We start from the raw sequence: 26,748 nt of genomic DNA on the forward strand, positions 1-26,748 counted from the left end.
TGCATTTTTCCACCCAATCTGGAGTACAAGGACAACTGAATTATGCACGTAACCAGTAGTACAAGGTATAGAATCATAGAAATGTTGATTACAAGGGATGTCTAGAGGTCATCTAGTTGAACATCTCACTCAAAGTAGGACCACAACCAGTACTAGATTGGGTCAGCTTTGGTTTTGTCTAGACAAGTTTCAAAACACCCCAAGGATGGAAATTCCATCACCCAGCTTCATAAACTGTTCCAGTGCTGCATGACCCTCCTAGTGAAGCACTTTTTCTAATGTCCATGCTGAAGCTGAAACTTGTGGCTTTTGCCTTTTATTATACCAAATGCCACTACTAAGAACAGTTAGCCCCATCATCCTTGTAGTTTACCTTCAAATTTCACTGGCTGCTATTAAATGTCTCTTTAGCCTTTCTTTTGCCAAGCTAAGCCACCTCTCATTGAAGATCATGTGCTCCAGGTCTCTAACCACATTATACTTTTGATAGCTCTCTTTAGGACCCTTTCCACTTTTTCAACATCTTTCTTGAACTGTACGGCCAATATGAACAAAATACTCCAGTTACAGCCCCCTCAGTGTGAAGTATAAAGGAATAATAACTTCCTTTGATATATTCTCCACACTCCTTCCAATGTAGCCCAGTTTGCCTTATTTGTGATGATAGCATTCCGTTCATACTCAGCTTGCAATCCATTATAACCTCTCCTTTCAGCAGAGCTGCTACTAAGTCAGTTAGTTCCCAGGCCGTACTGATGCACTTGGTTATTCTGTCTGAAGTGCAGGACTTTGCACTTCTCCTTGTAAACTTTATTAGGTTTCTGTTGCCTCAAACCCTAAGTTTGTCAACATTTTTCTGTCCAGCTTGTCACTTAATGTTCCCTTCCCAATTTAGCTTCATGTGCAAATTTGCCGAGGGTCCATTCTATCTCATCATTCTGATCACTGATGAAAATAACTGAATAAGAAAGACTGCAGTATTGACTGGTTGTCATCTAGAAGCTGAGCCATTAATTACTATCCTCTGAGTCCAAATGCCTGCTCATTTTTCAGTCCATCTACCAACCCATTCATCCAACACATTCATCTCAGCTTATAAATAAAAATACTGTTGAAAAGGATGTTAAAAATCTTGCTAAAGTTGAGTTATATTACATTACAGGCTCTCTGGCCCACATAACCAATCATTCCAACATAGAAGGCAATGAGATTAGTAATCGTGATGCCCAAGCTGACTGTTCAGGTGCAACAAGTGCATGTGCATAACTCAGCACGTGCAACCCTTTCTCATAACATAATTCTCAAAATCCATACTTGAAGATAACTTAGCCAAAAAATATTGAGCCTCATCAGCAATAAGAGCAGTATTTAAAGAAATGAGAGCTCTTGAAATGACCATATGTACACTAACATAAAGCTTGCACTTACACTTTGTTACTTGAAAACAGCCTTCTTTTCCTTTTCCTACTCATATAGGATGAATTCATATTCTACAATTGCTCACGCCCAGCATATAGCTATATAAAGTAACAGCATTTCTATTCCTGTTCATCTAAAAAAATGTACATATAGAAACATCAAAGAGCTTTGAAAGAGAAAAGCAGCCAGAAAACTTGTACCTTTTGACCCAAAATCTCAAACATTATTCTTTACCGGTATGTAACTTCTCTTTCTTCTATTGATAGTCCAAATGTACATTCACACTTCAGATAACTCCAAGAAAATGCTTTATCAACTACCTAGCGGGGCAGTGTTGAACAACTTACAGCAATCAGAAAATGTAGAAACATATTGGCCCTCAGCAACCCAAAATAATATTGCATTTGGTGATGGTATGACAGAAAATGAAGAAAAATTTTCCCAACAATGCCAGGAATATTGCCTCACCTCTGGTGGATTATGCCCTGATTTTATTAGGGGGATCCATTTCAGCAGTTTCATAGCAAAACTCAGCTCACGCCACTATCCATTTGGACAGCCATTGAGTAGAAATGGCTAAATTTGGAAAATGAACAGCATAGGAAATTTCCTGATGTCTGTGGACCTGTGAATATGAACAATGTTCTTGACTTTGAACATATGAAAGGCAAATGCTTATTTCAGAAGTCTCAAGTTCAGGAAGGAAAACTGGAAGTTTAATTTAACCATTACAGACAAAAAGTGAGAAATTTTGGCTACATTAGAAGAGAGATTCTCCCTCTGAAAAACAGATGCAAGAAGGGTCATCCTTCATATAGTTGAATTTGTCCTCCTCTTAGCACCAGTAATGGCAAGAAGAAAGCAGCTTTCATAGCTAAAGGAAGAAATAAACAGATACTTAATATTTCAAAACGAGACTCATTAATATATATAGTTCTAATTTTAAATCCCACAGGACCGTAGGGTCTTTAAAGGCTGATAATTTTAAAATACTCCTCAAGAAATGTCTGAACTGCAGGCTGAGAGAAAAGCAGAAGCCTGACCAATAGAAGAGTGGTAGATTAAAACAGACCTTGAGTGGACCTTAAAAGAGTTGAGTGAGAATGGACTCTTATCAGTTTAGGCAGATGACTCAAAATTGTGGGAACCTAAAGGGAAAAAGTAAGTCAGAAGAGCACACAAAGCTGTGAACTGATCTGCAAGAAACTTGTTTCTATTATTGTTAGCATAGAAGACTACGTTCTCATCTATCTTGTGCAGGAGATGCACCTTTTAATTGTAGTTGTTGGCCAAAAGGTCAATTGAGCAACTGCATTTGGCAGAACAGAACATTTCTACAAGCAAAGAAGCTCTAATGACTATTGACTCTTCAGTCACTTCAACAAACTCTGTGATCTGTAAAGACATACAACTTGACTTTGAACATTCAACTTCACACCTAGATGCTTGAAAAGAACCTTAGCCTTCTACAGAGGTGTATGTACAGTGAGTACTACTCTGTTAATCTCTTTATTGACCACTCGTTTGGATAGGCATCAAGGGACATCTTTATATGTCAGTGTTCATGGGTAATTATTGTTAATGTCTTGTTGAAAACTAACAGCATAAAGGAAGACTAAAATGAAAGACCTTGAAATGATAATGATCCCTGCTGAGAACAACTGAATATATGAAAAAAGATACTTTAGAGACCAAGATCTGTAAAACAGTTTTCAATATTTCATAGGGGTTTCTTCTGTATTTTTTATTCTTTCACTTTTCTCTTTACTGTTTTTATATTCTAATTTTATATCCTATGTTAGTTTTTAGTCTTAATAGAAAGAATTTTGGTTAGTTTTAACGTCTTGACCATGAACTGGAAGATATAAAGTTTTAGCTTTCTTATATCCAAAATGGTTTGCTAACTTCTTTCTCCTCTGATATCAAAATACAGTCACTGAAGAAGACTCTTATGAGGTGTATAGGTTTAAATACTCCAAAGGTTTAGAAATGTAGGAATCATCAGTGGCCTCCACCACTAGTATACGTAAGGTATGTATAATGCAGTCTCCTTTCTTACAGAAAACAGAAAGATGTCTACAGTGGCACAACATCCTGAACATACCGTCAATGGGTATTGCAAAAATTAAAGCCGTTTTCTAATGTTTAGTGATGGGATGGAAATGTAACATCAACAGCTAAAGCTACAACACAAAAAAACAAGTGCAAATGAAAAAAGAATTTTGGCTACTCCTGAATTTTCTTGCCTTAAGAGCAGGGCAGACCCTCTGCCACCCTGCAAATGAAAAGACTGTGGTCTTAGCTGAGGATGAATACATTTTATTGGATAGGCTTCAAAGTTACTCTCTCTTTATACACATTTCTCTAGCCTAAAATGAGCTTAAGATGCCTGTATTTCATGATGGTCTCTATAAATCGGAAAAATAACAAGCACTGAACTGATATTAGATCACATACAATCAACAAGGAAATAGCATAGATTGGGGTATGCCTTCTTACTGAAGGCACATGGCCTTCTTGCACATGACAGTGAATAAAACAGGTGGCAAAAATAAGCCCTAAAGAGAAGTACATAAAATACATTGTCTGTTCATCATTATATTCTGGGATTCCTCAAAAAAAAAAAAGAAAAAGAAAAGAAAGAATTTGGCTTAGCTTTTTTTCCCATCAGAACCTAAAAATACAATTCACCAGAATATAACAATCCATGGATGACACTGATTTTTTCTGTTTTCCTAACAGCTCTAAAATGACAAAACCAAACTGAAAGACTGAAAAGTTAGGAGATATTTGTGAAAGTATCCTTTCTCAATACACTTTCATAAGGGAGATACTGTACAAGACCAGACAATGGTAAGTAAAATTACTAATGTCAAGAAATATTGATATTTTAAAAATTAATTACTATCATCAGCTTCCAGTTTTTCAGTGAGGCTTTCTTGATCCCGTGAATGTCTTCTTTTAATCTGTCTTCAACTCCTTACCAGATATCTTCTACTATCTCAAAACAAACTGAGAATACAACTCTAATCTCTGACTGGTGTAGTTAACTACTTCAGTTAGCATAGTTAAGTTCTTCCTTGAGTCTTCTCAGGACAGAGAACGAGAACAAAATGAGGAGTTTACAGAAAACAGAACAAAATAAGGAGTTTACAAAACCATGTAGGTACACCTCATTACAAATCCAGCCAAGTCCAGGAGGAAACACTGGTCCTCTTAAGGCAGAGAAGCAGAATTCACTTCTGTCACAGAGCCTGGTTTTCTTGAGCATGTAATTAATCTTTTTATGCCTTTCTTCCTTATCAATAAATTCCTGACAAGATTTCCCTAGATAAGAGAGTTCTTGTGTAACAGTATCCATGAATACCTGGAAAGCACTCAGATAAAATAAGAACTTTATAGTCCGCTTTTTTGAAAATATAGTGCACAGTATATTAATTCTGAGTCCTCACATTAAGATTTCTGTAATGACAGAATTTTACAGAAGTTTGCATCAATATGGAATTTTCTATTCCTTTTCTAGTATAGTCTACAGAATTTGAAGGATTAAGTGTGATTAAGCTTGTTAGAAAACTTCTGGAAGACAAACAGCTGAAGACAGGAATTTATGCTCCATTTGAAATTACCAGAACTCTCAAAGAAACCCTGAATTTAACATTTTAGTCTTATCTCAGAAGCTGACAAAAGACTTTTTCTGGTTTCTTTAGGTTTCTTGGCTACCTTGTTTAAAACAGAAAAAAGCTGTTGTATTGTATATTTCACAATATAAGTTAATAGGCTCAGAAAAACCGCATTCTCCAAAACAGCTTGCCAGTTTAAGTCTGACGCTCTAACTGTTAGCAAAGGGAGAACTCCAGGGACTGGGAGTTGAATACTTATATGCTGCTGTTAAATGAAGCAGTTGTGCTTGAGAAGCCTCTGCCTGAATGCAATTCATTTTACAACATCATCTGGGGACAAAGTATAGTTTAAGATGTAAACTGAAATGGCATCTTCTGGTAATGCAGAAATATCCCTCAGCTGACTTGAAGAAAGAAATGAAGCTGAAAACTGCTCTAGTATAAAACAATTGATCATTTTGGTTTTGGTAGGAGTAGTCTTACAAATGTTTCTTAGGCTGAAAGTTATTCTGTGTATGGGAATGCAGTAAGCATGTCACTAGGGGTAACCATATCTGAACTGCTTAAGGACACAATGCCAGCAATGTAATTCAAATAAACTTTTTCTAAGAAAGGAACACGGATTCAAAAGATGAGCTGTAAATCCAGGTATGCCTTCCAAAATCTATATATTCTTGAATGTACAGATACACAGATTGAAACAAATATCAAAAAAAGCAAACAGCTCAAGTATATGAAACATGCATCCTAGTTCAGCCTCTACTGTTCATTAATACATTTTTATTTTCTGCATTTTGCTGCTAATATAGGAGTGAATCCCAAAATACAAACCAGCTTAACTAACATGAAATGAAATAGGACCTAGTTTACATATTGGTTTCAATATTTGTAACTGGACCTGTCTACAAAAGGGATCCTGATCCATCACTGATTAACTCTAAACTTCAGAAAAACTCTGTTTATAAGCCAGGAAAAGATGTTAAATGAATCAATAACAATAAGTTATCAATATCAATATTAATAGCATAAAAGCTAAGGATAAATAAACAGAAGTCAAAAGAATAAGACACAAACATGAGGTCTTTTGTACTTCTTTGTATAGAAGTAAAAATGATTATTTTTTTTTGTAAGCAGGAAAGGGCAAAGTCCACAAACACAGAAAAAGCCCACAATGAAACTGACTAAATAAACAACTATGTCAATAAATAAAACCTTTAAAAGTTCAATTCTACTACATCCAGGGATTTTGATCTTTGCTGTTGATGAGCTTTTCACTGACTGTTTTTCTTCATGTTTATGAACGAATACAAGGGGACTTGTGAATGTGAATATAAAGGTGAGCACTAAGAGCAACCAAAGCATTTGGTGTAGAAATAATATGATGAAAAGCAAGGTTACCTGGGGTGCAAAATAAGCACTAATAAAACAAGAGGTGGAAGACAAGGATAGAAAAAGAACTGGCACTCACAGACTCAAAGACAGATATGTAAACACAGAGATTTGGGGGGAATTTAGAAGGTAAAAGATACACCTAAGAAAACTGACATTTAGGGTGAAGGTGTGGAAAAGTTGGACAAAGAAGGGATACAAAGTAGGTAGAAAGTGTCAGCGGAAAAGGTACTTGAGTGGGGATACAGCATATCACAGCCATTCAAGGGTCTATGTAAAGCTCCATTTTCTTTAGGTTACAGTTTGCTTCCTTTCTCCTTCAATTATAAACTCATCTCTTCTTTACATCCATACTTGACAGACAAGCCCCTTCCCTACTGTTATTTTATAATCCACTTCTCTTTCTAAATTTACAGCTTCAAATTGGTTCCATCTGAAGTTTGCTAAGATAGTTTCTCTCTTGAAGATAAAATCGTAATTTGGATTATAAAATTTAGAGAAAAGCAAAGTCAACTGCACAGTTCTCTAAGTGGAATTAGGTACTTGTATGTAGCTTACTCATTACCTGATTCAGCTCCTGTAGCTAGGAACTTAAGCGGAGGGACCCTTTGCATCACATTACTGTTATTATGTCACATGACCAGGTTGTGCTAACAGAGGAGAGTTGGAAGGATACAGGCTCCTTCATCTACCTACTAAATCTGTGCCAGCAAAACAATACATTCCTACTCTGTCCATATATAACAGAGTCATCTTTGGAAACGCAAAATCTACATTTAAATAGACCTTGATTTTATATTTAGATTTAAATATTTTTCTAGAATTTTATCTTTTCAACTTAAGCAACCCTCCTCCCCCAAAGTATGCAACTAATTTACGTATTTAAATAACTTATTGCACAGATTACTTTTATTTTAGTTATAGTCAAGCTTTTTCTATTAAAAATATTTCAGAGGCTTAATCTTTTAGGCATTTTAAACTGCATCAAGTTAATTCTTCACATATAGGTCATCAGTGTATAATATGAATATACTACTAATGCATTAATACCTAAAATAAGTTTTTGTTTACACAGTACAAGAAAAACCATATCAGTGCTGCTCAATTATTTTCTTTATAGCCTTCAGATTTATAAAACACATCCTTTTTATAAAATTTCTTTTTGCAGAATTCAGTGTTCATGCCTTTCTGTATTTTTAAATACAATTCTTTCAAAAACTTGGTTAGCTGCACCACTTAAACATGAGTTTGGCAGCAATGTTGGTGTCACAGAGATGATATGCTTGGACTTCAAGGAAGTCAATGAGATGACTGCAGAGCTCACTGTACAATAGCCTTCACTAGCTAATCCATAATGCAGCACTGTCAAATTATGAACATGCACCTGCAGCTTTCCAAGGAAGAGAATTCAAAATGAGAAATGGTCTGGACCATTCTTTTTTTTTTTTTTAAAAAAAAAAGCCTTCTTCATAATGAAAATGACAATGACATTCACAATTAAAGACCCTTATGATAAGTATTAGATGTTGTTATAGAATGCAACATCTATCCACTAAATACACTTTATAAAGTGCATACACATTTAACTGAAAATACTTATTCAGAAGTCTTTGCCAAATCTTTGGAAGCTGTATGAAGTATTACCATTATATGTACTGCCAATTCAGGAAATCTGTAGTAAAAAACCCCTGCGATCAGAAAAAACCACATAGATCACAAAAAGACAGAAGGATTATGAGAAAGAAAGTGCCTATAGAAAATTAACACTTTCCAAAAGTTTTGACTTTTGAGGGTATTACTGTATTCAAGTTTCATCTTCCCCTAAATATAGGTGATGATGTCTTACTTTAAATATATTACTATTAAATGGCTGCAACCGTCTTCTTCCCATGTTCAGTGCTGCATATATAACTCAAGAGACACAGGAGATCTGCCATAGCTGTAGCACTTCTAATGGGTTGCATGTGATCCTTAGTGTACAAAGATTCTTCTTTCTCTTCCCTTTCTCTCTCCACACGGGCATGAATTCCAGTTATGTAGCTGTAAGAAGAAGGGAGGATTTATCTCCAGTTTAACATGCTATTTTTGTTCATTTATGTTTTTACGTTTGTTGCTTGCTTTGATCTGTGCTTATACTCTCTCCTGCTGAACAAAGGTTACTGCCTGTTGCTGTGTTTTGTTTCTTTTCCACCAGCACATAGTTTGTACGCACTTAAGTATTAAATATAATTACATTATCAAAAAGAGTCTTACTGAGAAAAATCCCTCCACATTCAGTTAGTAATTTCTATAGTGCATATACCCCTACTACCTAGATGCTATTTACAGTTTCAAAGTTGTCGCGATTTAACCCCAGCCAGCAACTAAGCCCCACGCAGCCGCTCGCTCACTCCCCCCCCCCCCCGCAGTGGGATGGGGGAGGGAATCGGAAGGGTGAAAGTGAGAACACTCATAGGTTGAGATAGAGACAGTGTAATAGGTAAAGCAAAAGCTGTGCATGCAAGCAAAGCAAAACAAGGAATTCATTCACCACTTCCCATCGGCAGGCAGGTGTTCAGCCATCTCCAGGAAAGCAGAGCTCCATCACATGTAACAGTTACTCGGGAAGACAAACGCCATCACTCCGAATATCCCCCCCTTCCCTCTTCTTCCCCCAGCTGTATATGCTGAGCATGACGTCATATGGTCTGGAATATCCCTTTGGTCAGTTGGGATCAGCTGTCCCAGCTGTGTCCCCTCCCAACTCCTTGTGCCCCCCCAGCCTCCTCGCTGGTGGGGTGGGGTGAGGAGCAGAAAAGGCCTTGGCTCTGTGTAAGCACTGCTCAGCAGTAACAAAAACATCCCTGTGTTATCAACACTGTTCCCAGCACAAATCCAAAACATAGCCCCCCTACTAGCTACTATGAAGAAAATTACCTCTATCCCAGCCAAAAGCAGAACAAAAGTATTAATTGGACAAAAGCAATCCACAAAAAGATATTTTGTCAGATAAAAAAGTCACAGCTTCCACCAATAAATACATGGACGGTTAAACTGTGAAGTAAACAATAAGATATCCTAAAAATTAAACTAAAGCCATATTCTTTTCATAGTATTTAAAGGGAAGCAAAATCCTAGAAATGGCAGAAAAGGACGATAAGTTCCAAAAAAGGTAGTCCTTCGAGACCAATATGTATTTTAATAGCCTCACAAATGTTTAATGGTTGAGAATCTCTTTTATGAAAACAGATATAGTTCTGAATATTATCAGTTGTATTTGGGATTGCTTCCAAATGCAAAAATAGAATCTACAGGTGTGTAGATAGATAGAATCTGTAATGCATCACACTGCTGCCAGTCATTTTTGGTGCAAAGTGAACATCCCCTTCCAATACATGAGGCTTCACCTTCATATATTCTTCTAAATGATTCAGTGGCCAAAAAAAAAAAAAAAAAAAAAAAAAAAATCACTTAAATCTTATCTACTTAGTATCACCACCTTTTCAGTTTAATACAGATACCTAAATTGCTTACTTAGACAACTGCTATATAAAGAGGAAAACAAGAGTGCTCAGTGACTTTGATGTTTTTTTAGCATTATAGTTAATCTGACCTCTAATACTTTTGTATAATTTAAGGTGAAGGAGAGTGGAATCAAAATGCAAAATCTCTACTAAACAAAGTATACTTAAATTTTATTGTTAATTTAATACATATAAATATATTTTGCCATACTCGGTTGTTCAGTTGGAAGCCTGACATCTGAATCAAATTCAGCACTAATTCAAATATTTAATTGCCCTGGTCCATAATGATTAGAAAACCATTTTTTTCTTAGTCTTGTGTCAATCGGATGGACTATTTAAACATCTTGGGTAGGTGCAGTTCAAAGAAACAAAGACAGGAGAAAAGCCCTGTTATATATTGAATGAAGAAATGAGAATATCTCCAGAAGATTTCCAGGACCTAATTAGATGCCCATAGTAGCCATTGTAAATGTCTAATACCTTCAGTAAGCAAAGGACCCTGAAAACAGAGACAAAAATTAAAAATCTTGATATTCTAGAGCATTAAAACATGGGTTAACTTTCTGAAGGTTCACTATGCCTGCTTTATTGAGCTCATTTTTTCTGGCAAATTTTAAATTTCTCTTTAAAAACCTATTACAAATTTTTCTTTAAATCAATCTTGGGTAAACAACAGATGTAACCTATACATTTCTGACCACCAGAGGGATTTCCACATTTTACACATTCATTCCCGTTGTAGTTGTAACATAATACTAATGCCATCTAGCCTATGTTTTTCTGATCGTGAAATATAACTCCACTTATCAGTTGCCAACGGCCATGAGATAGATCAAAAATTTGGCGTTTCTTAGTCTGTGTATTTTTAGTTTCTGGTTTTTAAGTCTCTATGCACCATTCAAAACCTAATATTGCTTGTCAGTCATTTGGTAATCTGACAACAGTCCCAGTAGTGTAAAGATCTGGCCATCATACAACTGGCAGTCTAACTGGCTCTCCTTTATAAAGTACAGGAACTTTGTGTGATGTGTCCTACAAGTGAATGGAAGAGTTTTCACCAGTGAGTATATGCCCCACAGTTTTCAATGTTTGCTCCATAACATTCCAGGGGAGCTGGAGGATGCACTTCAGGATCATTTGCTGTTTCTCTGTGCACAGCAACAAGGCCTTCTTTGATTTCTGCCACTTTGCAGAGCTAAGTAGTGGCTCTAGCAGCCTGCCACTAACAATCAATTGAATAGAAGTGCTCTGACATGATGCTCAGTTGGGACTACCATTCACAGCAGCATACTCAACTTCAGCTGAGCCTGGTATCTTAAAGTACTTATTTAGCTACTTTTAATAAAGAACAGAAGATAAGAAGTCTTTTATTTCCTGCCAAGAGGCTTGCTGGGTCTAGTGATGAAGGGTGGAATCAGGTTAGGTTCAAGAATTTCACCTTCCCTGTGTGCTGTGTCTTATCAAGATGTCCACAGGTTCTCCATGATTTGGCTCACTAACTCAATTAGTAGCCCTTAGACAAACGTTTTCAGCTCTGAATAATTTCCTTAGCATGAGGTAGATCTTGCCTTGAATCTTTTCCCACACATATTCACTCCTGTCTTTTGTTGGTCTGGTAAGATCAGCAAACGAATGTCTTAAGAAAGTCTGCACCTACTAATTAGTAAAAAGAGAAAAAAAAGAAAAAAAGAGAGAAAAAAAAAGAAAATCCAGTGAACCCTGATATTCTGGAATTAAAAGCAGGCAATAATAAGCTTCCAATCTTTTTTTTCTTTCCTTTTTTTTTTTTTTAAATGGGAAAGTAGACACAAGGTCAGGTGATATATTGTATCCTCTATTAGAGATCCCTCATAATCATAGACACTTCAGGGATTTATTAAGAACACAGCTCTAAACTTTTCTTAGGTTGGTATGTATTTCAAGCGTAAATTAAGAAGATCAAAACCACACTGAAATTTTGGTATACTACCACCCAATATGCTTGAATGTGTTGAAAAAAAACATTCTATCGCAACACTTTTAATAGATAGTTGTGTTCATTATGTTAAAAGCTACAGTTAAAAGTATCACCCTCTTTTATTCTCCGTATTTTGAAAGGTATTTTTTCTGCAGATTCAACAATAGCAGCCTGTATCAAATTAATATTGTTTCTATGCTGTATGTGAGAGTTCAAGCACTGCTTTAAATGCATAGAGTTCTCCACAAAAACGAGATTAGCAGTTTCAGCACTGCAATGTAACAGTATTATGAAATTATTATAGAAATCAATAACGCTTTCATTTCCAGAACTAATCTGATGGTAGGATCTTGTTTATAAAGATATTAAACAAATGCATTATTCACATTTTGTAATGATTTTCAAGAAAAAGGACATTTTTTTAATTATCACATGGAAGTGGTGTAATAAATGAGTGTAATTTTTATTAACAGGAGTTAATTTACATAAAACAAATGCTCATTGAATTATTGAGTATGATAATATCTACATGCCTAGTCCTGTTTGTCATATTTTGTGCCTTTTGGCGACATCAGAATTATAACAACCTGATTTATGCACTAAATTTAATGCATAATATGACAACATACCGATAGGTATGCCTTATAATGTATAATTTAAACATGATTGCTATATATTTCACCCATATTTTCTTGGCTCTACAAAGATTTCTCATGCATCTAGAAATCTCAATTGTAATGCAGGTTGCCAGATATGAATGTCTGTTTGAATTAATGAACATTTTTATAAAAATACTCTGACTATGAATGTTTTAAAAACCTTGTCATAACATTCACCAAACTTACACATGACAGCTAGCATGTGTTACTGCATTTTCATCTTAAATATTTGATGACTGCCTCTTTAAATCCAAGATTCATAACCCAAAGGGTTTCATTTTCTTACAGCATATGTAATTCAAGAGACATTTATTAGTATAGTTCTCATTTTATGCATCAACAAAATATTTTTCAGAGAACCATTAGATGAAGTCCCTGCTTTTCAGACTTTTTTCTGAACATTTTAATTATAATTGTATGTTTTCTTTGACAATATTTGTACACAGACTATTTGCAATGCACCCTGCTTCCCCATCTCCAGCCCCACTGGAACTGAAAGAAGAATTCTGCAATATACAATAATGCAGAGTCAGAAAATATGAAAAGCATCAACTAGAATCTCATACACACTAGATTAAATATCTGAAAACCCTTGGTAAGCTTTTTTTAACCTCTGAACATACCCAAAGAAACATTACTGTATACAATTACAATTCATAAAAATTTGCTAAACACAGATGTTCATCTAATGCTGTTAAACTACTATTACTGAAGCATAAAATGAAGATTTCTGTATTCATTATTGTCCACATGTAAAAAATTCAGCAATGAAAAAATATCAAATATTAAAATGTTTATAATTATTTAAGAAGCAGATCAACAAACCATTGTTGGTGCAATATATTACTATGTTAGCACTGAAGGTTGTCCACTGACAGGTCACTCTCACTTGACCTTGTATGCACAGAAAGGTAGTTCACCATGGTAACCTTGGTCTTGTGGCTTTCCATACAGTAAATCATTTCAGCCCTCTTCATGTAATTCTTTTATTGGCTGTGCAATTGAAATGTCATGCTTCACGAACAGAGAAGCTAGTAATTTCTTATGGGTGATTAAACTACCTCTGTAATGTACGAGCATGGATAGAACTGTATGCAACAGACTTAAGCATACACTTCATTTTTTTAAATCCTTGATATTTTTCAGATGCTTGCAAGGAAGTTTGCTGTGAGAATAAAAAACAATTCTTTTTCATAAATGCATTCTAAACAAACACCAAACAGTACCCCTTTTTAGATTGCCTTCAGGAGCAAAAGCAAAACGGCAGCCTAGAAAAAATAAATATTTCACATTGGTTTTAAAATTAATGCCTAATTTTTAATCGTACTGACAAATTCCAAAAGTCAAGCTAGTTTATAAAGGCCAAGTTAGGCCCAAAGCAGGAGCTGACATTCTTATTTTAATTGTATTAATATATAAAGGTGAGATATTGTAGAAAAAAGAAAAAAAAAACCAGAAGAAAAATCTGGAGGTAGGCAGACTCCTTCAGCTATTCTTTCATTTTAGTATTTACATTCATTGTAATCTTGATACAGAATTGAACAAATAAGCTTAATGCTTTCTTTGGAGAATTACTACTTTGAATTCAAACTATAATCTAACAGCAGAAACCAAATGGGCTTTTTAAATGATAGAGATGCACTCAGAGGAACTTCGTATCTTCTAAGTTTTCTTTTATAAAATGGCACACTTCCTTATATAACTGTAATATAAAACACTTGCTGTAATTCTAATTGCATGAAGTTCATACTAGGGTTTTTTTGTCTTTTTCTGTTTTTACATCTGTCAGGTTGAAATGAGTCTGAATGGCAGACATACACAAGTATGCATACATGCAGTACACAAACTGATACATCTTTCAAAAATATTAGCAAAAAGACTTTGATAGCACCGTTTTTACATTGTTTTCTAAAAAAAAAAATCCAAACCACCATGCCTTTTATACAGCGATAATAATATGTTATGGTTTTCATAATTTTAATTAACAATAGATTATGATAATTGTGACTCTTATTTTAGTTTCCCAGTTGTACCCATTCCTGCACACAATGAAAAAATAAAATTAATCAGCGATTTATTAAAAATTAAAGTAAATGACAACCAAAAATGCAGTGATAAATAGAGAAACCATTTGACTGCTGAGTTCTGGAATAAATCTAGTAATTTAACCACCTCCAATCATAGCAGAAAAAAAGAATGTGGAATAAGCTTATTAAGGAGATGGTGGAAGGATCTAACAGATGCTAGAAAATTCTTCTTTAGTGTTTTTACAAGATCACAGAAACCAGTTTCTGTTGATCTTAAGAACCCAGATCTGCTATCAGGGGATCTATTTGTAAAGGTATAAAAGTGGCAATATGGTAGACTGACACCCCATTCAGCTGGATTAATGACCTCGTGATGAGAATGGCAGCTGCTAGTCAGAAAACTGAAAACAGTCCCAGTTCAAATTGTGAATTTTCTATCTTGACTACTTTCTACAGGATATTTACTGTCTTATTTATGGCAAAGATACCAGTGCAGAAAGATAGCTGCATGCAGACTTAAGGAAAGAATTTCACCTAAGCAGCAGCATTATTATTAAGCAGTAGGGCACCTCAAAAATATAAAAGAGAGCATAGAAAACATACAAAATTCTTCTAATGCCTCTTTGCTGTTCAGTTACCAGTGGTACAAAATCAAGGTTGTGATTTCCTTTGTAAAGTGTAGTAATGGAAGAAATCTGATCTTCTGTCTTTTTATACAGGCCTGGTATCTCATACAATGTCTGAGCATTGGCCCGAGTCCCATTTCATTTTAGAAAAAAATCTCAGATAAACTTATTTTTGAGGTGGGGAGAGAGCAAACACCTTCTCAAATGAACACACTGAGGGCTGCCTCCTGTTTGAATCTGCCAAAAAAAAAAGAGAATGGATTTCATTTGGACTCATTTTATCTTATTTCTCTTCTGCTCCATTGTGGAACATTGCTGGAATTCCCTTATGTCTGAGAAAAGTTCCAGTGTTAACTACAAATCTTTAGCATGAAATTGCAAGCTACATCAAGATGGGCAGAATGAAAAATCACAAAGAGGAAGACTGCAATCCCTTATTCTTCTGCTGGTCACTTTCTGTATTTTCCTTTGACTATCCAGTAAGTCAGACTACATTCTTAATTTTTCTTAAACACAAAAAGGATTTCTATTAGACCATGTTTTTCTAGGTAGCTTTTGAGAAAATCTGTATATTCTTAGTGGTCCCACAGATTTCCTCTAAATTTAAAAATAACAGCTAAAACAGTGACAATATAGCAATAACTCCATAAAATGGCATGGTGTCATTTAAAAAGAAGAAAAAAAGAAGTTTCTTTACAGCCATAATCATCAAAGAGAAAACCTAAAGGAAATATTTGTAGCATCACAACTAGTATGGTCTTACAAGGGAAAAAAAGAGGTGTGTTTACCTCCCTGGCAGGAAATAAACAAATCAAATATTTTAGAGATAAACTTTTCAGAAAAAAAAGAGTAAGGATTCTATAATGACTAGAAGCACAGACATCAGGGCTGTAGGTGCTTGCTAGATTAAAGAATACTTTAAAAAAAATTCTAAACTCTGCTGTGGTTGAGAAACAGAGCTAGATTTGAATTTTTTCCACATTTGTACAGGTGACTTTATACTACATCTAAGCTCTACTGACCATACAACTTAGGCCCTGCATTCACAAAGAGCTGTGCATGATCTTAACATTCAGTAGGAATCTTCTGTCCATTTTACTGGTACATTAACTGAGAATTCTAGTCTACTGTCTTTTTATTTCCTTGCAAGAAACCCCTTCACTACCCCACATTGTGACAGACTCTCAAGATATCCACGTAGCCTGTCTGTTATCTAACACTTGGACTTAGAGTCAGATGCAAACTGCCATCAGGAATTCCATTTTGCATCTTAAGAGAATTACTATTTCTTTCACATCATAGCAAGGAAGCACAAACAGCCAGGAAATTTTTAAGATTATACTTTTAGGGCCCACTTCTCTAAGTTTATAGTCTCTTGATTTTTAAGGAAATGCTTTTTTTTTTCCCAGTGTGAAAATATTGTCTAATGTCAGGTAGTTTGAACTGACTTTCCAGGGAAGCATGATTTCTGTATGAATGTGAGAAGGTGGACCAATTAACTTGGAAACAGTAAGGATCTAACTACGAGAAGTTGTTAGTTAACCTTGAAGCTCAAAGGACAGCCTGGACAATTCTATCCAACATTGCTTGTTCACAACAGAAGCAAGACATACCCAGGAGGACTCACATTTCTTTCCACCCTTTACCTGTCACCCTCCCTTAAGTAGTTAGTATTTGTAAAGCAGTTTAAAAACAACTTATTAGTGATACAGTTATCTTAAATGTTAACTACAAAAAAAATCATTTTTGCATTTGTGCAGTACTTTGTTTTAATTGAAGGAAATTTAAAATTTGACCAATTTTTTTCTCCTAAGTAGCATCATAACGTACCAACTATGATAATAAACTTCAGGTGTCTCTGTAAAAACAAAAGATTTAGAAATTGTATTTGCCAAGCTAGTGTTTTGCAGGTACCTTACTACCTCTTTACAGTAACTTTAACTGATAAAACATCACATTTTCTTGCCTTCAAATTTAATTTATTATCACCTACTGACCTATAAATGCTTTAACAACACACTCTACCTCTCTAAACCATTCCTGTTTCCAAATGCTATCCCACTATAAGAAATTAAATACCACCACAACTGTTTTCTGCACTTAATCTTTTCAGCTATACAAAACCTGCCTTCCTACTATTGAAAACTATCCTTGAATTCACTCAGCATATGAGTTCAACTTTATCAAATAGTTTTCCTCTGTTTCTTGGTCTATGTATTTTGGTCCTTCCTTCTCAACACAAGATTTTTCCATTCCCAGTAACCCCTCTGTGCATTTGCCTGTTTCCACTTACAAGATTTAGCGGCAGCTAAAGGAATAGCCATGTTTCAGTGAACTGCTCCATTTTTCTTGGACTACTCTCCTATACTTAGTCCTTTACACATTATTTAATCTCCCTTCACACAATTATATCAAATCATTTTCTAATATTTTTCTGGAACTCTCTTCACCAACTGTTCTGAAATAATCTGCTGTTTATTTGTACATGAATACGTTGGCATCTGAGAGACAGAATACATAGCATGTAACTGAGAAAACATTTGTGAAAATGCCAAAATGTCATATGTACTAATACTGTGCCATATATGTATAGAAGTCAGTGAACTTTATTGGAAAAGGAAACAATATTATTTTACTTAACATTGCAAGGCACTTGAAAGCTATAAAAATACACAGAGAAAGTCTGAGTCTCAAATCACATTTATATACTTCTGCTATTCCTGAGATTCCTTATCCTCATCTATGTTACCTGAATTCAAAGGTTCTGGTATCTTTCCACTTCAGACCGCTTAACATTAGTTAAGGTATCAAGTTATATATTAAAAGAAATACTCCAATTTTCTTCAAAAACGCATTCAATTCATTTTTATGCTACTTCTCTTTTTCTGCAGTCTCTCCTAGACATACCAATTTGTGAGGCACTTTTTAGATACAGATTCCGTTGCAGGGCTTTGAGTTTCCTGAAAAAATTTGAGAGATTCCTTGACTTTGAATTTATCCTACATCAGAAAACATAAGTAGTGTTATAGTCAGCAGAGCCTCATTAGTCCCAGAAATCACAATAGTAGAGGTTTCAGTCAACTGAGAGTCTTCAGTTTGAGAAAGACCTATTATATGCTGTAAGTAACTGCCAAGGATACAGGCTGCTCTCATTGTGAATTGAAGGGTTAAAGAATGCAACATTTGGACTGCAGTCTGTTGTATCTTCAAAAGATGTCCTCCTGCAATTACTTCTCTTATAGAATGCTTGATAATTGGAGAATTAGTTGGCACTGCAAAGAATAAAGGTCTGAGGGGAAAAAAAGTTAGCACTGTGAGATTGGATGATATGGTAATGAGCCTGCACCCTGGAGTTCTCCTTTTAGAGACACTGCTGGGACCTATGGGAACCTTGCTCTGTAAGGGTTTATTGAGAATTGGTGCCTCTTCTTCATAGACAGAGCTGTGAAAGATGATTGCAGAGAACCAATCATGCCTGCTAGTCCAGCCATTGTATACACCTGATGCTTCTTGGGAACGAAGTTGGACAGGTGTCTAGTAATAGACTCAGAACTTACAGGGCCCTCAGGTGTCATATCACATGGAGAACTCCTGCTGTTTGAGACCATAAGTAACACAAAAGTATTTGCCTTCTCAATCCATTTTCTTTGCTGTAAGAGAGATTCCTGCAGTGCTCATAAGGATAGGAGAAATGTAAAGATAGCAGACATGCAAGGTATTCTACTTTTTCTATCAATATTGTATAGTAGTGAAGCATATGTGTTTCCCAATGTCTTTTTTTTCTGCTCTTGAATGTAAGGCATGCAGCTCTGCAAATGTGGAAAAAACAAGTTATTTTGGGATTATTTTGTCTGCTTACAGAACATGCTATAAATTCTAAGTAGAGAAAAGGAAATGTTCTATGCATCTTATTAACAACTTTTTGGCTTTGGCAGAGGGAGATGAGATATCCTTACCTGTTTTCCATGATACATAATAACTTCACAGTTTTTAAATGTCAAGATCAAAACCAAGAAATTCAACTGCAGGCTATTTGACTTTTATTTTTACTTCCTTCCCAATACTAACAAAAATAAATAATTTGGTTCTTTCAAAGAACAGCAAAATAACTACAACAGAAAGCTAAGACACAAGATCCCTGAAATAATTTTCTGTCTTTCATTAATTACCCTTCTATAAATAGCACACTGTACAAGTACAAGGTGAAGTTAGCTATGTCATACATAAAACAGTAATATAAAAATACTGGGAAGTTGTAACTATTAGTAATTCTTAAAATAAAAACTTCAAAAAATGTTTCATCTTCATACATTGACCACTACACTTAGCCAACTCCAAAGTGTTATACAGCACTAACTACTTCTCTGTAAGGAGGAGGAACTTCTCTTCTTGATCTACCTAAAATGAAAATTAAGTCCTGTCTAGTGAGTGTCATAGGCTCTCAAGTGAAACCGAACTACTGCATATCCTCATCAAAAGACCAATGTTGATTCAGATTCTGTTCCTTTGATCTAAATATATCTCAAGATTAATTTCAATTGCAAAGGCAAAAGTCTTATCTACAATTTAAGGTTAATTTTATCATTTAATCATTTGCATATTTATCTTGTTTATTGTTAAGTGTGAGCACTGTTTATTCAATTTGGTCCTCTTTCTGCTTCGCCTACTGCAGACAAAACCAAAGATGCAGAAAAAAAGGACATATAAAGAAAAACAAAACCAGCACAGGATCATAAAATTTGCCAAATCACATGCTATCAAATGCCTCTTCTATCTAAAAAACCCCTAATACTCTTTAATCTTTATTATCATTATTCTTCTTCATAAGCACAGTACTAGATGTAAGAAGCACATATGAAGTACTTTGACTACTTCTGCTCTATGCATCAATGGAGTATTTAAATTTAATGTGTCCCTCTGAATGACAACTTGCTTCTCCTTAGTACTCAGTTACTTTCTCTGAAATTAAACAATTAATAAGCCAGGAGCTATATGAGTTATACATTATTCATCTAAATGAACATTAATCAATTATAAAGAGATACAGGAATTAAAAAAAAAAAAAAAAGACAGCTATATCCTTTTAATATTAAAACTACTCTAGACGAAATGTCTTTAAACAGATGTAATTTGCATAATGGCAATGCAAGCAAAGCTATATTATGGCTATTTATACTAAAATATATATATTTGTCAAACAAAATAACAAATCCATGACCAGTTACCAATAATCAGATGGCAAGAAAAGTATTACAATTCTGTGCTCTCTGTGTGAATAGAAAAGTATATCAAAACTCCCCTAAATTATTAGTTTTATCAATATTTAAGAATCTTACCTCTTGTATTCATACAGAAAGTAAAATACAGTCTTAAACTTTCCCAAGTTCTTTGGAAAATATTCAGTGTTCACACAAGCACGTCAAATAATTTTCCTGACACTTGCTAGAAGAAAGCAAGACAATGGGCACAGTCAAATTTTGGCTTAGCCATGACATGCAACGAGATATGTGAGAAGCACAGAATGATTCTTACTTCTTGATTTAAGTTAGATTTATTCCAGATGTGGGCATCTGTAGCCAGAAGGAGGCCAGAACTCTTCTTTTGAAAAAGTTGTTCTTTGTGAATAATGTGTGCAGTCATTTATAGGAGCTTTGGAAAAGCTGCATATCTAAATTTTTTCTGGAATTGAAGTACCAGGGCGCTACCACAATATAGCAGAGGTAACAATAAGGGCAAAACAGGCATGAAGAGATACCCTCTATCTAGCAGTGCAAGAATACCTACACTCTTATTATGGATTCAATATGTCACAGATGAGCCATCATTCTTTAATTTTCTATCTAATTCTCCATACTTTATCTATGTTATTTGTGTAAATTTTAAGCTCTTAAATATAAAACTGTCACCTACTTCATACTGGTACAATGCAACACCTTCAGTCTTCTGGGACTTAGAAAAAAGGAAAGTAAAATATTACTTGCAGTTCTCTAACAAAAAGAAAGAATTTTTAATAGGATCAAATCTTACTCTGCAAATGTATAGCTCTATTCCATGTTAGAAAATTTTCACTGAAACATAGAATCCGGTTCTCTGCATAGAGGGCCACTTCTTTTAACATCATTCCACCGTTAACCTCTTACAAAGACAACATTTTATTTCAAAGTTTTTCACAATATCCCAAGGAACTCCAAAGCAAACTGTTGCTTTTACTTGTAAACTCAGCTTTTCCTTATTTTCTAACACCCTACACCAAGTTACCCAGTCCAATTCAGCATAATGAACAGGAAAAAATATCATTGTAAATTCATATTCATGCAGAATAGCTGCAGTAAAGCTACAATCTCTAAAAGGTAAGCATGCCAACTCCTAACAGTTTGTTTCATTAATCAGTCATATTCAGGTCTACAATTTCCCATTTTGCCTACGTTGTTTTATGGATTAATTTAACTAATCTTAACTGCTTGAACTGAGATTGTGACAAAAACCCCTGCAAATTCTGAAGTAAAGACTATACTCCATTCTGGGAGCATCTGGATAAAACTGTAGGAGTTCCAAGAACTGTTTTAGCTTATGTAGGGATTGTTATAGATATAGTAGGAGGGGAATGGCACCTGTCTACAGTGAACACAGGAAATGATGCTCCCCGGTACAAGAGAGGCATGGACATACTGAAGTGAGTCCAGCAAAGAGCCACAAAGAGGAATAAGGGACTGGAGCATCTCTCCTATGAGGAGAGGTTGAGGGCACTGACTACCTGGAAACTACCCAGTCCCTGAAATCATCAGGGAGAAGGCTCAGGGGGGATCCTTTCAATATGTATAAATATCTGATGTGGGGGAATAAAGAAAATTAAGAAAATGGAGCCAGCCTCTTCTCAGTTGTGCCCATTGACAGGGCAGCTCATGATACTACATGTAATTCCATGGTATTACAATTTGAAAAACTCTGCAAGTTAGCAACAGTATTTAAATTCACAGTTTAGTATCATGTTCCTTGCAGTACGAACACTTACTATGAATATTAACAAAAATATATAGTTGGCATCAAGCTAATAATAAATATTCTTGCAATTTATAGTAAAATCCACAGTTCTCTAGTATGGGAAATATTAATTCAAAATATACCTTCCAACTATAACATAATAAAATTATTGATATTGAATAACAAAAACCGTGTTCAGATCAACTAAATATATGGAACAGAAGTAGCCAAAATCAATATAACTGTTTCAGTAAGCTTCAGCCAAACCAAATTTTTATTATTTCTTGAGGGTTGTTTTTACTCTTCCTTGTTTTAAAAAACATCTGAAACAATTCTAGATGGTAATTAAAGATGAATATGGCAAGCACTCACATCCGTCAAAACTGTATCAACCTCACCCACAACGTAAAGGATTTTTCCATACTGCAGTATTGTTGATGTGGCAGCATGAAACTATTTAGCTGTACTTCTGCATGAGGAAAAATTTGAGATAGAAAAATTATCAGTAATGGTATTTGTTGTTCTCCCTGCCCCCCGCCCATCATGCACAACAGAATCTCTTGGAGACAGCTTTATTTTTACACCCACCACTAATCAGAACAGCAAAAATTCCTCAAAACCAAAAGGTCTTGTTAATCAAGACAAGTATAAAGACAACTTGTTCACTTCTTCCATAGTCCAAAAGTTTCCAAAATAAATTAGTATCTAGAAATAAGCATAGAAATATCTAGAAATCAGCATAGCATGAAATATATTTTTTAAAAGGTAGCATATAGGAGAAAGAAAAAGAAAAAGGAAAAAGACAGGAAAGATAAGGATAGGTAAATGAAAACTATATGTAAACCATGTTTCCATGATTTGTATTTCTTATGTCTGCTACATGCTCACCAGAATTCCTTAAATATAAATGAACTGTATATGAATAGGAATGTATATGAACATAAACACTGCAAAGTAGAGTGGAAAAAATTTCCAATGGAGGCAGTATAGAAACCAAGATTCAGCTAGTAATAGCTGCTAACTCTAAACACTGGCTACCCAGACTTCAGTCCTCTTAATGTAAGATGCCACTGAACGTACTCTTCTTTCCACCTTTCAGACAGACTTTAAACAGTCTGTATAAACCCACAAAAAAATCTTAAGAGTATAAGACCTCAAATATTTTCTATAACTGTGAAGTGATAATACAAAAAAAACCCAGAAAATATATTTTATGAAAATTTTTATATGGTTCCTATCAAAAAAAGTGATGTGACTTACATTCTGACATGGATCTTTATGCGAGAAAACAGTGTATGATAGAAGCCTGATTAAACGACAAAAAGACATTAACTTCTATGCTGTGAAAAGCAAAGGAACCTACTGAAAGGAATAAAAAAAAAAATTGCTCCAACAAGAACCTGTTTAAAAATGATAGAGCATATGGATTCCCTATGAAGTTAAAACTGCAGTATATTATATTAAGAGATATTGAGAAAAAGAAGTAATAGTAATAGTATTGGCTAGGAAAATTCCTATGATTATGAGATCTGGAATTTGATACAAGAAATGTGTAACTGAGAGCTCACCTACCTGCAGGAAGGAATAAGGAGGTGTCAAATACATCCAGATTACAAATCAAGAATAACCTCAGAGTAGAAAAATCTTCGTTGGTAAGTCCTGAAAGAGGAACATTAACCATAATCTTAATTGCATTTTGTTAATCTAACTTTTCAGTCTTATAAATTCTTGGCAGATTTGTCTACTTTTTTTTCCACCTGGAGCTCAGGAAGGCACCAGTTTAGGTATATACTGAGAGTACAGATGGCAAAGAACTGAAGCTCAGCTGTTACAGTTAAAATAAAAAAAAAAAAAAAAAAGAAGACGACAAGGAAATGAGTGGACAAGACCTCATAATGGCCTTGACTGACATGCCTTTTTGCAACATAGTAAGTGGATTTTTTACTGCTTTTCTTCCATGAGGAATTCTTTGAAGGACAGAGAAGGCAGGAAGAGAGGATTTTCACTTACAACAATAATTAAATTAAACCTAATCAAACCATTTTATTATTTTCTGCTGAAGGCCAATATATTTAGCATCTTCTTCCATGCATAATAAATTACATTAGCTCTAGGCATTTTCAGAATGTTGATTTGTTAAAGATGTTCATATATATTCAGTGACATTCTTTGTAATATCCAGGTAAATATAACCAGTTGAGTCTTTTTGTTTTTGAAAGGAAATAAGGCATTAAGTTCCTTTGGTTTATTTAAAAGGTAAAAATTATAAATCTATCCAGTGAGATGTCTTGTTCACGTGAGACTTTGTTAAGGTCATTCCTACCGTAGTAGTCACATTGTCCCTTGCTGCAACTGTAACATCAGAGGCTCAACACCAGTCTTCATCTTTTCATCTGATTTCTTTATAAATCAGAATCTCTTCACAAAAGAAAAAAAAAAAAAAGAAAAAGAAAGTAGTTTTGGCAGTAAGGTTCCACATCTAAAGTGAAAAAAAAATATTGACCAATAACCACAGTTTTAGAATGTAAATGTACTGCACGCACTTCAATTATGTAGTGATCTACTGGAAGATTATATTCAATTGCACAGATTGCAGTATTTAAATACTTTGCATAAAACATATCAGTACTAGTCATAAAAATAAATATTACTGAAATAATGTCATTATATGTTGGAAATATTTTGCATATAAACAAAGTAGATGGAGTACAAATGTTTCTACTGACTACATACAAAACCAAGTATAAACTATACATAGTACAATATTCCTCCATGAAGCAAGCATTACATTTTTATAAACAGATTTATACATCAGTCAACAATTACCAAATACTATAAAGAAGTTCTGAATCTCAAGTTTCATCCAGCATATTAAAAATTTCCTTTAATTTTACAACAATAAAGCACACAAACAACTGAAACTCTACCTCGGTTTCTTCTAATTCCCTCTGTTGTGCCCAAGTTTTGACAATCTCATCTACTGTTTCTAAGATTAACCAATACACTAATGAAGAGTGCATCCCTCTGAGAAAAGTTTACCGTCAGTTTACCGTGTAATTCAGGTCTGCTACATGTTCAAGTAATTTAGATTTCAAAATTACTTAAGACCTATTGAAAATCTTATTTCTGGCCTTCCTTCATGAGTTTTATATCATGTCTGGTATCACTATCAACTTTTTCAGTATTTAAAAAAAATTAAGCCAGTTAATTTCAAAATTTTCAGAGACCGCTAATATTTTAATGTATGTGATCTATGGTAATGTTTTCTAGAGTATTAGTCATGTCTATGGAACAGTATGAAAAAAGGGAATAACAAATGACATTCTATAAATTTGGAAGAGTAAACCATTAATAACTTACAGTGGAACTGAGGTACAATTTGCCTGAAGAGGCAGGTCTATTTTTGTACTGTTGCATAAATATACATGACAAAAATGCATTCCATTTGAAGTTTTGAGATATTTACACCTACATGCTGGATTGTAACTCAGCCTAAATTGAGTATATCACTATTTTTGGATTTAGAATCTATAGACCTGGTATGGTATTCCTTGACAACTTCTTAAACCAACCTGCAATCCCAACACTCTAGAAATAGGGGGCTTAATGGGAATGTAAAAACATTAGCTAAACCAGTATGTAGCAACATGATCGTAATAGAGATTTCTCATCAACTTCTCGTTTATGTTATATTAACATCTGAAAAAGCTATTTAAACATTAAAATTAATACATCATAAAACAATAGAAATACTTCATACAAAATAGTTTTATTTGAATCACAACTACTCACAATAGCTATGAATATCCCCATTCAAATTGCTACCATGAATACTGTATGAAATGAGAATAAACTAAAAGTAAAATTAGAATACTCCTTTATAAATTACTATATGTCAAGCTAACAAATGGTAGACTTGTCATATTGAACAACTAAATGTCTAAATGATCATTCAGCACTCATAGTGTAGGGAAAAAACACTAGCTTTGTTGGCTATAAAGCAGTTGCTCGATTTTTCATACTGTCATTCTGCTCTATTAGCAAAGCCTAACACAATTAGGTATGAATATGCAGTAATAACATGCAAATTGTTCCCTCTCGATTGCCCCAAGGCAGCAGTCTCAGCCTTTCAAAGCTTGATTTCTTCTACATCATTACAGGCTTGGCATAATTCATCAGAATAAAAAAATACCTCAGCCTTATTGCATGTGGCCAGCTAGTAAAATCATCAGTAGTTGTTAACCATTCTCCCTCAATAGGTTTGTTAGCAACGCTGTCCCCAGCTCCCTGCCACTCCTGCACTTGTACATGTTTCCCTTGGGTAATGTTAGACACTACATTTGAGCCTGCCAGAACAATTAACCCTACTGTTAATTAGAATGAAATGTCAGGCGCACAGATGGTACAAGCTGGCACCCTGCCATCCCGCCAACTGCTGCTGAAAGCAGCTACCCCACTGCTGACAGCTGTTCAGCTATGTCCCAAACCAGCAGATGTCAAAACTTTCCAGCTGAGGAAAGCTAAAAAAAGCAATGATGGGGGTTTCTAGTCCCAGCAGTCATGA

General features: G+C 34.7%; 1 long non-coding RNA gene across 1 annotated transcript in view; it reads right to left on the reverse strand.

Moving 5' to 3' along the window:
- Positions 1-26,748, reverse strand: part of LOC121233241 — an 81,248-nt gene that overhangs the window by 671 nt on the left and 53,829 nt on the right. The window contains exons 3-4 of the long non-coding RNA XR_005932194.1: positions 23,757-23,843; positions 8,275-8,468 (exon numbers count right to left, since the gene is read on the reverse strand). This is a non-coding gene — a long non-coding RNA (uncharacterized LOC121233241). The remainder of the gene's footprint in view (positions 1-8,274; positions 8,469-23,756; positions 23,844-26,748) is intronic.

This window comes from Aquila chrysaetos, chromosome 4 (genome assembly GCF_900496995.4).
Source record: "Aquila chrysaetos chrysaetos chromosome 4, bAquChr1.4, whole genome shotgun sequence".
NCBI lineage: Eukaryota > Metazoa > Chordata > Aves > Accipitriformes > Accipitridae > Aquila > Aquila chrysaetos.